Source organism: Triplophysa dalaica, chromosome 7, assembly GCF_015846415.1.
Source record: "Triplophysa dalaica isolate WHDGS20190420 chromosome 7, ASM1584641v1, whole genome shotgun sequence".
NCBI lineage: Eukaryota > Metazoa > Chordata > Actinopteri > Cypriniformes > Nemacheilidae > Triplophysa > Triplophysa dalaica.
Genome location: NC_079548.1, coordinates 4,217,022 through 4,231,146, shown reverse-complemented (window position 1 = coordinate 4,231,146; position 14,125 = coordinate 4,217,022). Strand labels below are relative to the sequence as shown.

Sequence of the window (14,125 nt, the reverse complement as noted above, 5' to 3'; positions counted from 1 at the left end):
TAGTGATAAAAAACTAAATGTTTTATATAATATTACCATTGTGAATACAATGTTCATAGTATTTTTTGTTTACACGCCATCCTCCGTCTCGGCTGACTTCTTCACTGAGCCCGTCGCAATGCATTCTGGGACTGTTTTATCTATGAACTACACGTATGGTGCTTCCTTTGGGACCATTCATATAAGATGTGTTTTTGTATTTAAACGTATTAGAGTGCAAAGAAATTCAAACAGGCTTGTTCATTTACTGCTTAATATGTCAAATACTTATGATACTAGGGGGTCTTGGAGCAGAGAGAGAGAGAGAGAGAGAGAGAGAGCAGAGAGAGAGAGAGAGAGAGAGGTAAAGGAGCGCAATAGAAAGTCATTCAGCAGCTCACCAACGGCCCCCAGACAGAAATCTCAGACACTAAGGAATTCCTCACAGAAGGGAGGAAAAGAAGGAAGGGAAGATAAAGAGAAATACTTGTATGAAGGAAGTACGACCCAAAAGAACCACAAGCAGATGCAGATAAACAAACGTTCCATCATCTAGAGTCAAAGTAGTGCTCGTCTCCGAGGAAAGTTAGGAAGTTATGTCAATGACTTGTTAGAACGACACCGATTGACCATTAAGATGGAAAAGATTTATGAATCATTGTTATGATCATTCAGCCCTTAAACGATCTGACAAATTCCAGCACATCACAGCACATTAAGATGAACTCCGCAAAGAAAGTACAAATGTCTACAAACGTTTAAAACACGATTAAGATCAACGTTTACTTAAGATGTGTAGTCTTTCTTTATGGGAAAAAAACCTCAATTACGTTTGTTCAAAAGCAACTGAGGTCAGAAAAACTCAACATGATTCAATAATCTTTATTTAAATTAACTATCTAATCCACTGGCATTTTTTCATAAAAACAAATTTAATATCTTATGCCATTTCACTTTCCGTTTTAAATTTCCTTCGTTTTATTATACATTTTAGACATTTGCAGTTGAAAATGAGACGAAGATACTAAGTTAGTATTATATTTTTTCAATAAACCGAAGGTGGAGATCCATCTAACTAATCTGACATACTTTTGAGTCAATGGTTTAAAGTGAGATGTGATTTCATTCATCGGAATATCATTGAATGTTAAAAAGTGGTTGATACCAGAATAAAGCCAAGTCATTGGAGGAGAGAGGATGAAAAAGAGGAATTTGGCTGGCCTTTTATACTTCATATTTGGTATTAACCTGTATTTTATCAAAACTTCAATATTATATAAATATTTTTATTACATTTACTTTAATTATAATTTCACATTTTTGTTAATGAAATACTCACTATAGAAAAATGTTAAAGTAAAGTTTACAGAATTCATGTCAGTCTTGTTTTTCTTTTTCTTTCCCCAAACTCAACTTCACTAGCTGACTGAGGCGTGTGAGAAACCAAAAAACACAGTTACCAAGTATTTCACACTCTGTATCCATCATTCCTGAAGTAAACAGAGCCTAAGGTGGGATTATAAACCGCAGGTTGACCTGACGTGACCCTGGGGTGCAGGAGGTCACCGGAGGTCACGGCCGGGTTTGAGCTTGTCACACTACACCACAAACTGTTTTTCTATTATTACTGCCTGTTCTGCCATCGTTTCCATCTGGAACGGTCATCGCTGTAAAAGAATCCTACAAAACACTCTGTAACCTAAACTCATAAACTTGTTTTAAAATTCACTTAGCAGTAAACATTCAGTAATATCGGACAGTTCCCACCAACACAAAGCATCAAAAACTCCACTCTTGGATTTATATCAATTAAAAAAAATCACAATATGTGTCCATCAGCTGATCCTTGGTAGGAATAAGACGGATACTTTATACTTTAATAGTTGTAAACATGACAATGAGACCTTTGTTACTCCTAAATTGGTGTTTATCAAAACGATTGGAAAGAATTCATTTGCATTATTACGTCTAAAATAAATGAGGATTATTTTGACAACGAAATGACATAGTATTGACGTGCAGCTAGTACGTACACGTGACAAAGGACATCCCGTCATAAAGGCCATACACGTGGCACTTATTACAAGAGCCTAAAACTCAAAGCAGAGACACACGCGACGGCAAACAGACACGAGAGAAATACTTTTAATAACGTACGCCACGGTTGTCCTATTAGTGAGAATCTATCAACACTCCACAAGGAGACACATTCACCTGATCCCAGAACAGCTCATATTAAAATCATTTGGCAAGCTTAGGCACTGAGGTGGTGTTAAAGTCAAGCTCATTCATGAGCAAACACTTTGAGACCCGTTCACGTCAAGCATGAACTTTCAAAATTGTATGTATTTTTCTTACCTACTTGCAGGTTTTTATGAATACAAGACTTAATGTTTTTTTAAACAAGTGAATGCATTTTGATTTAAGAATTTTTAGCCATTTACACATGAAAACTAAACAGAAATGAAGTTTTTGCAAGATCTATTAAACTGGTAATTTTAACAATTATGATAACTAAATTACGTAGGCAGCAAAATGGACGATAATGTTATGTATATTTTAAGCATGTTTTTTATTTATATAAAAAAATGTAAATATAAATTTCCATTGATTTTGATTGGTTGTCAGTGTTTCGTCATTAACGATGAGTGAAAACAAGAATTAGGGAAGTTTATGGTAAAAACAAGCAAAGGAATTTGCCAATAAGGTCATAAATATAAACTTTAGGTACTTGAGAAAAAGTTTATTTTTCCTGCCCCATCGGCAGATTTTATTGCTTGTTTTTTACCATAAACTTCCCTAATTCTTGTTTTCTTTCATCGTTATAGTATTTGTCCTTAAACAAGACTAAATATCTTAGGTCACTTTTCTTGTCAAGTTATTGTATATTGATTTAAGAAGTTTTAGATATTTTTTTACCAAAAACAAGACAAAAATGCTTAGTAGGAAAGTCATTTTTTGCACCAAATACGCTAGAAAAATTTATCTGGAATTGATCCCAATTATGTCTTTCATCTATATTGTTATGGCTGTTATGCGGATACAGATATTCTCTTACATGTAGAACTTTATACTTATTTTTCTTGGTTAAAGAAAGAGCCTAAAAGAAAGTGAAAGATTAAGCTAAAGCATATAGATGAATTTCTATTTGGTGACCAATTGCAACAACGGCATATTTTGTTCTTATTGTACTAAACTTAAGTCCAAAAACTACAGGCCTGTTTTCAATTCAGTCTTTCGTTAAATATATGTACTTTCTCACGCCGCTTATGTAATAAACCAAAAGCATCTTTCACAGTACCGATATTGGTTTGCGCCAAAATTATTGGCTTTCACAGTCTGTCAGGTCCTGGCTTATACCCCACGCTCATGTCAAACGTACAAATACAGATGGGTTTTCCAACTCCGTATCATTTACTCTTTCTCTGGGTTCTTGGCTCCTCTTTCCGTCTTTCCTCTCACTACCCTCCCTCCCAACGTTTTGATTTCTGCCGCCTCCAGCCACAAACAGTGATGCAATCCACACACTCCTGCGTGCAATAACAGGGCCGGGTGAGCACTCGCAGGGCAGGGCGCGCTGCATTTCTCTCCCTGTCTGAAACAAATAAAAAGACCACTGAGATTTGGAAAAAGTAAAGGGTTGGGATGGTGGGAACCAGACTGAAGTGAGAGCTCATTGTTTTGCTTGGTGTATTTTTTGTTCATTTGTTTTTTGCTTCTAAGTGAATGGTTCAATGTTGAGAATGAGGGTGGGCGTAATGTCAGCCTGCTTTGGTTCTCTTCAAAGGTTGAGGAGTGATGTAATTTGACTTAATCTCAAGGCATCTAAACAGACAGGAATGTAATCTCGCAGAGGCACAAACTCACAGAAGGTGAAAAACAAACACCTGAACCAGCATCAAAACATACCAAACCACCATGATGGGTTAGGTATGTTTGACCATTTTGAACCAGCTATGGACCAGCACATGGCCAGCTTAAACCAGCAAACCAGCATTAAAACATATAAAATCAGCATATGCTGGGTAAATTATGTTTTGATGCTGGTTTGACCATCTTAAACCAGCTATGGACCACCCCATGGCCAGCTTAAACCAGCACATGACCAGTTTAAACCAGCGCAAACCAGCATCAAAACATACAAAACCAGCAGTTCTTTTCAAAAGGGGAGGAATTTCAGTCGATCCAATCCATTAATTTTCAATAGATCCAAACCCAAAACAGTTCCCTTTAGCTTCTTGAGAAAGCAATGCATGTACAGTATTATCAAGAACCAAATACGTTCATGCTAACATGTTCTCTTCATCCCCACCAAAAAGTTCAATGTGACCCATCTATAGTTCTTGGACTAAACCAGAGAGAGTCAGTTTAGGGTCGTGTTTGTGTATATTTTAGCTGATTGTTCCACAGATCCGCCGAGGCCTCCTCCCCCCCTCCCCGAGGCACACGAGGTCACCCCAGGAATTCCGGGGGATAGGCACCTGGCGAAATCCCTGGAACATACGCTCACTTCTTCCACTCTCAGCCGGGAGAGCGTGCGTGGATCCTGCCTACACAAACACGACATTCCTGTGCGTGCAATTAAATCATAATCCACGGCCTGTTTTGACATGCAATATAATGCGTCTGTCAAAAACAAAGCGACTGGAACCTCTGCGGGTGAGGTCAGCGAGAATGCCTGTGAGTTTCTCTGGGGGCTGTCTAAGAACTTTGGCCATTGGGTGGGGTGGCAAATGTCTCGGCGTTTAGAGAGGGTCTGGCATTCTATCCCACACAGCCGCAGATTTACGAGAGTTTACGGGCTCATGGAAACCCTCTGCCATATTTCAGAGTCGCAGTTCAGCGTCGCCTCTGCATGGAGGCCCTCGTATATTCAAGGGACTCTTGGTTTAATAAGAGGCGTAAAACTCACGCCAGCATTGGTCGCAGTAGGTGTACTTCACATTTCCGGAGGGGCCGTCTTTACACATGCAGTTTTCCTGGATCCGGATCTAATGGCAGTGGCACATGAGAACGAACTTTTAGTTTAAAAGAAAAGCCCAAGGCGTGTGCTCTTAGGTGCATGGGAAAAGCGTTGCAAGTCAAATCTGCTGTAATAAGAGATGTGGTTCTTCACCTCTGGGGGTCTCTGTGGTGTCAACATCATTGTGCTTCACCTGATAGAGCGCCTTGGGCAGTTTTATTGGATCAGCTTCACACTTTGCTTGTGGTATTTTGACGGGCACCTGCCTGAGCTCCAGGAGATGGAGCGAGAGCCTGGTGGGCGTATAGCTTGTGAGACCAAAACACACGGCAATTGGAAGACAACGGGAAGATGTTGAAACGCGAATAGTCGGCAAGATGAGGTGATGTTAAACCAGACATGCAATGATGTGTTTATATTATGTAAAACTATAAAAATGCCAGGGACCTTTAAACCCGGAAGCTACTCAACCCTATAAATACATGCTGACCATGACCGCTAGAACCCTGAGTTCCCTAAAAGTGTGTGGGGGGATATTTATCGAAAGGACCCTGGTAGGACTATGATGTGTAAATATTGAAAAATTATAAAGTATCCTTAAAGACCCACCGCAGTCTCTTGTAATCCAGATTTGTTCGATGCATTGACATCATTTCCTCTAAAACAGGAAGTTAGGGCGGGACATATTGAATGGCTCCTGCGATTTTGAGATTCTAGATTCCAGAGAAATTACAATTGGCCAGAAATATTTTTCGGTGAAGTGCAGAGTGATGTCTTCAAAATCGCGGACCAATTTTGGTGGAAGTGAGAGTCGGTAACGTTTGAATGTGAATTCATTCGGTCAATGTTTTCATTTGCACTGGTTTATCCTTAAGGCAAACATATTCATTCTAAAAGACAACAAATATTCAATTTTAATTTCATGAGGACTAAAACAAGATCAATCTATGTTAGAAGCGATTCTGAACATATTTTGTGTCTTCGAATAACAGCTAATACTTTTGATAATAAAATAGATCAAATAACGATTTTATTTTAAAGCGCTAGCAGATTTTATCAAGACAAAGTGCAGATAGTTCACCAAAAAATGAAAATTCTGTCATCATTTACTCACACTCATGTTATTTCAAACCTGTATAAAATGTTCAGATAAACACACAGAAAGATATTTGGAAGAATCTTTGTCATTTTCAGTTCTGGGACATCATTGACTACCATATTAAAAAGGATTAAATGGTGGTCAAAGGCCCAAGAAGGATTTGTTTTCCTAAATTCTTCAAAATATCTCACTGTTCGTCCAACAGAAAAGCATATACAATATTATTTTCCTACTATGGTAATGGGTGATGTCCCAGAACTGAAAATTGTTAACATTCTTCCAAATATCTTTCTCTGTGTTCATTGGAACATGTATACGGGTCTGAAACAACCTGAGGGTGAGTAAATGATGACAGATTTTTCCTTTTTGGGATGAACTATTCCTTTAAAGGAAACATTCTATGATAAAAATGAGAATATATCCAGTGTATTTTCTTAAGTAAACTTCTTTAAGAATTTTTTTATTTATTTGGTAAAATTAGGATAATCAACTTCCCATTTAGGGTTCTTTTTATAAGTAAATATTATTTTTAAGACCTGAGGAAACATTGGTGGATATGTGCATGCTTTTAAGTCTTCTACCTGCACACACACGCACACAAATACACACACGTTTGTTTTTATTCATTTTGGGAACTTTCCATAGACAATGATGTCTTTTATTCTGTACAAACTGTATATTGTATCCACATAATAAGCATCATTTATTTTGATTAATAATTAATCGGCAGACCCCACAATGTCCTTGTGGTCCACATCCTTGTGAGGACAATGTATAGAAACACACACACACATTTCTTTGTGCTTTTCTTTTCTTTTGTGTATCTGCCAACCTCACTGTGTATCTGTGTTCTCTCGGTCCCCTCACACGGGGCGCCTGTTTTCTCAAAGCAAGACCGCCCTCCTCTCAATACCTGCCCCCCTCCGATGCCTGGCAGCCAGACAAGGTCAACATGACAGGATTTCTTTTTTCCCTCGCTTCACCCTTTATCTCTCGCTCTCCCTCGCCGCCTCTGTCGTTTCTTTGACTTAGCTCAGCTGAGCGACGGGCTCCTCCCAAACACGGGGGTCCTTTCATCTTCTGTCTCCGTGAGAGCGAGCAAACATCAGACACAGAGGTAGAGAGACAGGGAGGGTGAGAGATGGGACGAGACGTGTACAGCAAAAGATCGGAAAATGTAGGGAAGTTAATCTTGGTGTGACAGACGCACAGACAGTTTGGAAAGAAAACTACGAATGTTTCAGAGGCTGGAGAACGTTTATCAAAGACACTTTGTCTGGAATGTTTGTGGTCTGATGCATTTAATATTGTGATATTGATAGAAAGTAGATGCTTTTAGAGTGTATTTGATTTTTAATCGGTATCGAATAACATGACCCATGAATCGCGCACAATATGACCAGGAACATAATAAAGGGATAGTCGACCCAAAAATTAAAATTATTTCATCATTTACTCACCCTGGTGTCATGTCAAACCTGAATGAGTTTCAGAACACAACAGAAGATATTTTGAAGAATGTTTATAACCAAACGACATTGGCTTCCATTGCGTGAATACATTTCACCAAATATCACATACAGGTTTACAAACACGTTAGCGTGAATAAATGATGACACAATTTTTACTTTTGGCCGAACAGTCTCTTTAAACAAAGAAATTGGGTCGATTTCTCATAAACAGAGTTAAAAGCCTTTTCACTGGGAATTAATGCAATCTTCAGCTACAAAACTACTAAAACACGTCCTGCTCTTCAGGGTAGAGTTCAGATTAGAACGAGGTTACAATTCACTGTAGAATTGACAGAAAGTACCGAACATTCCCATTCAACAGCCTGACCTTTATGTGCCAAAGTTAACAAAGATACGAGTGCAACTTTATATAATGATGCAGAACCGTACAAATGCTCAGCTTCATCTCCTGAGAGGAACTCTGGGGAACAGGAGACCATGGAAAGAAGGAGGCAGTCTCTCTTGCACGCTGACAGGAATGAATATGCCCAGACAGGAGCCAAACCCAGAGCGTCGTGTTTCTGTCTCTGAAACTCCTCGCCCACCCTGTCCCTCACATTTCTCTTCATATAAACGCTCTTACTCCAGTCATATTCATTTATTGTGTTGTGTACTGGGAGACCAAGGCTATTGGCTTTGCATTTATATAATAATAAAAACCATCTGCGCTCTTGGTTTCACTGCTGGAGACTTTAGCTCGATGCGATTCGTTATACGGATTACAGTTGAAAACAATCGTGGTGATGTGACCCTGAAAGTCTCCATGCAGGAAGCAAACGCTGATGTTGGTCCTCTTGTAGTTCATTTGGTGTACTGTTTGTGGTTGGCAGTTTGGGGTTTTTAATGTCTGGGACATATGCTTGAGAACACAAAAGATGATATTTTGGAGAATGTTGGTAACCTAGGGATTTTGTGTTGGATGAACACAAAAATCACTGAGACATTTCTCAAAATATCTCCACTAAAGAAAAAATCGCAAACAGGTTGACAACCACATGAGGGGGATTAAATGATGACCTTATAAATAAAACAACTAACTTTATGTGTTTACTAAAACAGTGGTTATCAAACTGGTGGCCGTGGCTCCCTGGGGGGGCCCAAGATGAGTCCAGGGGGACCACAGATGGGTGGTATAGAAATGTATCATAAATGTTATGCAATCAAACATCAGAAAATATGAATTCATGTTTCGGCATTGTACAGTTTAACTGAATATGTCTTTGGTTAAAAATTCTAAGTTTACGATTATGTCATTTTTTGGTGGGGGGGACCGCAATGCACTCTACACAAAGGGGTTTAAGAAAGGAAAATGTTTAAGAACCACCGTACTAAACTATTTTCAGGCATTTAATGAAAGTAATCTTGGTTGTGTTTCTATCATGAGTGTTTGATGTGGAAATATAATGACAGCTTTTTCACTTTTAGTCCTTTCTCCCGTTCTCAAAGCTTGCGGCTTAATGAAAGACGCGGTGAGAAATAGAAGAGGGAGGTACGCGAGCGCTCTCCGTCTGTGTTGACTTTGGAGAGGTTGCGCTCAGATCTCAAGCCATTGGCAGCCCGGAGGCGCACGGACGGTTGGCGTAAACCTTCCTCTGGTGTCCCGTGAAGGTGCCGGGGCGGGGGCGAGAGGGTCCTCGGGCCGGGGCGGGACCAGGGTAAGCGCAGCAGGGAGGACAGGAGCGAAGCGTTCCAAGAGGAAATGGTGAGGCCACGCTGTGATTAGTGGTTGCAGTTTAACTGCAGAAGAATGCATGGTCCAAACCCAGCGAGAGAGCCTGGCTTCACTGAGCTGTGTGACTCACCGCCTCATATCAGCAGCTCTCGCTGCAAAAATACACCACCATTGGGTACGCTTAATGACTGCCGTGATCTTAGAAAGCTTTGCTTGAATGCTTGAATTGTGCCTACATTTGTATAAAGAAAGAAAGTTGTCCAGCATTCATGGAAACTTCCCAGAATGCATTTCATGAAGCAGAACTAGAGAATGACTAAAGCGAACTGATATGCGATGTGGACACTGATCATTTGTTTTCGTCACTGCAGAATTCATATGCATTCATTTCTATGCATGTCAATTTTTTTATTTCGTTCCAAATATGATAACTGGTTTAACAAACGCACGACTGATAATCCATAAGAAAGACAAATACAGAAAACAAAAATTATTTCAACATCAATGAGATGAAATGAGGGTAAATTGACATTCTGTCTTAAATCCGCATCTCATATTAATAAAACGAGTCAGAAATTTCCCAAATCAATGTCTCCGTTACTTTCAAAAGAGATGTCAACAATGTGTCAAACTGAGCTCAGATTTGTAAAGTCTACAATCAAATATAAATATTATTGAAGATCGCAATATGAACTCAAACATTTCTCATCAAATTGACCCAAATCCAGATTATTTGACCTCTAAGATCTACATTCATTTACACCTCATACTCTTCATGGATTTACACAATTGTCGCATTTGTCTTTGTTTCATTTCTCCCAAGCAGTTTCAGAAGAAACGACTGAGACTTAGTTGATACCATAGACTGTATAAAAGGTTGATACTTCATTAAACCAAAGAAAACCTATAATAAACATAAAAAGGCAATACGGTTATATGAAAATTCAGTCATTATTTACCCAAATCATTCTAATCATTTATGTCTAGCCAAGTTGCTCATACTGTACACAAAGTGTAAGTAGTGTAAACAATTTTTATGACCCTGTTATGATTCTTATCCGTACGTTTCGTCCTTTTATTGAAGCGCATTTTATCCAAACGCATCATTCCTTGCATTAATAGATCGTATTTTTGGTGACTATGTCCCATCTGCATCTTTCCCTAGCTATAACACTAAATCTACTTGCACACACTTTGTAGACCACGCTTACTGTCCGCTGCTTAGTGAATAAATGTAAAATGCACTTCTTTGGTCTTCCGCTGATGTTTAGCCTACAAAAAGAAAACAACGTGTTGTGTCATGTGTCTCCGTGTATTTCTCCTCCTGGTTTGTCCCCGTTTTAGTGGACGGGGCCCCTGTGTAGTCACTGTGCATTAGCGAGCATAATGGGAATGAATTCACAGAGGCACTTCAGGGTGGGTCATATTTGGCAAACCGTTCTGAGCATAGAGTGGAACAAACAGCATATTCACTAGCCAGACCCCTCGCCAAACTACGCCAAAGTCCTCTCCGATTTCTCTTACTTTAAGCTGCGCTTTTGCTGCGCTGTCTCTTTCGGGCAAATCGTAAAAAAGACGGAACTATAGCTTCACAAACACAAGTCAACGCCAGCACGCACAGCTGGAGGAGGACGTACGGTAAACCCAAGACTTACGGCAATAATATGAGATGTTTGTAGAGGAGCATAAGGCAGAAAGCTGTGCACACACACACACACACACAAGAGCACGAGATTGACATTATCTGGCCAGGCCTGGATTTCGACACACTGAGCTTTAAGAAGACATCTGCTCAGTTTGGGTCACTTCGGGGTCATTTCCATGAGTTAACACCAATGATTTCAACAAACATCGATTGCATGCAGTGTCTAAATGTGAAATTAATGTTAAATGTCATAATTGACCGTTTTTGGTAGGATATGACCTGAACACGTTCATGACAGAGTTTGAAAGCTCCACGCCGTTTACAAAAGCAGATGGGCTATGGAGAGAGCGGTTCTCCCAAAAGGTCAACATGTCCAAACTTCACATCTCACTAAAATTACAACCGGCTATTTCGCCTTCAGGAAACTCCAGCAACCGCCTAAGGTGTAAACATGTATGGCAGGTAGCGGGCGGTCTGCAAATTCAAACCATCCACCCGGCACACAATCATCCAGCGAGTGTTTAGACCCCCGGTGTGAGATGCTTCTCTCTCCGTTGGCCGTCGTCGTCTTTATCAATGGCCCCATGTGTAACAGCCAATGAGGGCGGGCTCTGTTCCAAACCACATCACAATGTGCTCACAATTAAGCAAGGGGACACTGGAATTGCCTAATTGGATGATGATGATGACCGCTAACACTAACTTACTTACTAATAGATGTGACATTTCCTCATTTTGGTTATTGATGTCTAATCTGTGAATCCCTCCCCAGAGATTTTATCTGCATCTGTGATTGAAAAGCGTCTGGAATAAGATAAGCCGAACAAACAAACAACAACAGATATCACATGATCCTGGGTCCAACTTTCAGATCTTTAATACAGTTTCTCATTCAACGGAGGCACCCGGACAAGACCCTAGAACCCGTTCTCCAAAAATAGGTCTTTTTGCTACCCGAAATGAGCTCAATGGACACAACTAAGTATGCATGCTTGTGTTGACGCAAATCTCCCCAAATCTGGCATGGCACCGTGCCTGAGATCAAAGATGCGAGGTTGCATCAGAGTTCATTAGACTGACTTACCTTCGGAAAATCCTCCTGGATATGTTGCGGGCAAGCGCCGGTCTCCACCTTAAACTTTCCAGGGGAAATACTTGATCCAGTTCCCTTCGGTTGCAAAAGAAGTGTCAGTGTAGAGGAAGGCCCGCCAGATTGTATGTGCAGAAGGATCTATAAGACACTGTCACCAGAATAATCTAAAGCAGTCTGAAACCGTCAGACCATTGTCGGTATAAACATGACAGCGTTATAAAATACATGAAATGAACACAACGCGTCGATCCAGACTGATAAATAGTTTATGTCAGTTTCAGGCCATGAGGAGAATTCTCATGAAGCAGAAACCCGTTGAATGCGTGTCAATACTAAAACAGTGTCCGTGTTGTTATAACCGAGCCCGAAACGATAGGTTAATATTTAAGCAAAACAAGCGAAAACGCATCGCAGTGGATCACGGTGACCGTTGTCTTGTCGTCAGGCTGCATCGCTTGCTGGCGACGCTGGTCCAGAGGGGCTTTTAATGGGTCGTCGTGCGCAAAGGCGATGGAGAGGAGACGTCCCCTTTTCGCGCTTCGTGTCCGGGTTGTGTCTCTAGTTTCGGGTTTGGTCAAGCTTCTCTCCTGTCCTGGGGCCTGAATGTTGTCGTTGGAGACAGTGAGTGGCGAGGTGGCTCTCCAGCACCCCGGACGCGAGACTGTCCGTGTCTCCTCTCCTCGGGCGCAGCGAGCGAGCGGAGGCGATCTGAGTCTGCCAGCTCAGCGCATGTCCGCTGCTCCGCCCCGTCAAGCATTGAGGAGGGCCGTCCTGGGCTGCCGTCCAAACATCTCTCCCTCCCTCCGGCTCTCCAAAGATATTTTATTGGCATGGTAATAAAGCTTTACATGGCCAACGCTTTAGTAAACATTACCTACCTTAAACCCTTTCCTTGGACTTCATAGTCAATTCATTTTTGTCCACTATGATGAGAAAATTGTAATTTTTTAAAATTCAGAATATATTTTTATTCCTCTGTTTAGAGTCCAGCATTTTTTAAGGAACCTGTTAAATACTCTAATATAAATGCAATAGAAATTCTGCATTACAGTTCAGATAATCTAATACAATACAATATAATAAATTAATATAATATGATATAAGATTATATAATATAATAAATATAATTAAAATAATAGTATAATAAATCAATATTATATTATTAATATAATATAATGCAATATAATTTAATAAAATATAATTAAAATAATAGTATAATAAATCAATATTATATTATTAATACAATATAATGTAATATAATTTAATAAAAAATAATTAAAATAATAATATAATAAATAAATATTATATTATTAATATAATATAATGTTATATAATTTAATCAAATATAATTAAAATAATAGTATAATAAATCAATATTATATTATTAATATAATATAATGTAATATAATTTAATAAAATATAATTAAAATAATAATATAATAAATCAATATTATATTATAAATATAATAATATAATACAAAAATATAATATAATACAATAATATAATATAATTAAAATAATAATATAATAAATCAATATTATATTATATTATTAATATAATATCATATCATAGCATAACATAGCATATCATATCATATCATATCATATCATATCATATCATATCATATCATATCATATCATATCATATCATATCATATCATATAATGGTAACACTTTACTTAAGGGTTTATTTGTTAATGTTATTCAATGCTTTTGTTAACAATAAATAATATATTTTACAGCATTTCCTAAAGGGATAATTCACTCAAAAATGTATATTTTGTAATCATTTACTCACCCTAAGATTTCAAAACTGTTTGAATTTCGTTACTTTGATGAACACAAAGGAAGATATTTTGAAGAATGTCAGTAACCAAACAGATCTCCTACTCCATTTATTGCCACAGTAGGGGAAATAAATACTATGGGAGTCAATGGGGGACGAGATCTTGGAAACTGATATTCTTCCAAATATTTTCCTTTGTGTTCAGCAGAATAAAGAGAAGTATACAGGTTGGGAAAAACCTGCGGGCGAGTAAATGATGAAAGAATGTTCATTTTTGGCTGATGTATTAGTTAATTTTATAAATGACATAAGCAAAGATTAATTAATGGTGTGGGCGTTTAGTTAACTAAAATTCTGCATATTCACATGTTTTGATC

The 14,125-nt window shown here is 38.7% G+C and overlaps 1 protein-coding gene across 1 annotated transcript in view; it reads right to left on the bottom strand.

Annotated features, from left to right (window-relative positions):
- glis2b (GLIS family zinc finger 2b) overlaps positions 1-12,680 on the bottom strand; it is a 28,955-nt gene extending 16,275 nt beyond the window's left edge. Inside the window, exon 1 of the mRNA XM_056753409.1 lies at positions 11,954-12,680. The gene's annotated coding sequence lies outside the window, so the exon portion shown is untranslated. The remainder of the gene's footprint in view (positions 1-11,953) is intronic.
- Positions 12,681-14,125: the final 1,445 nt, after the last annotated feature.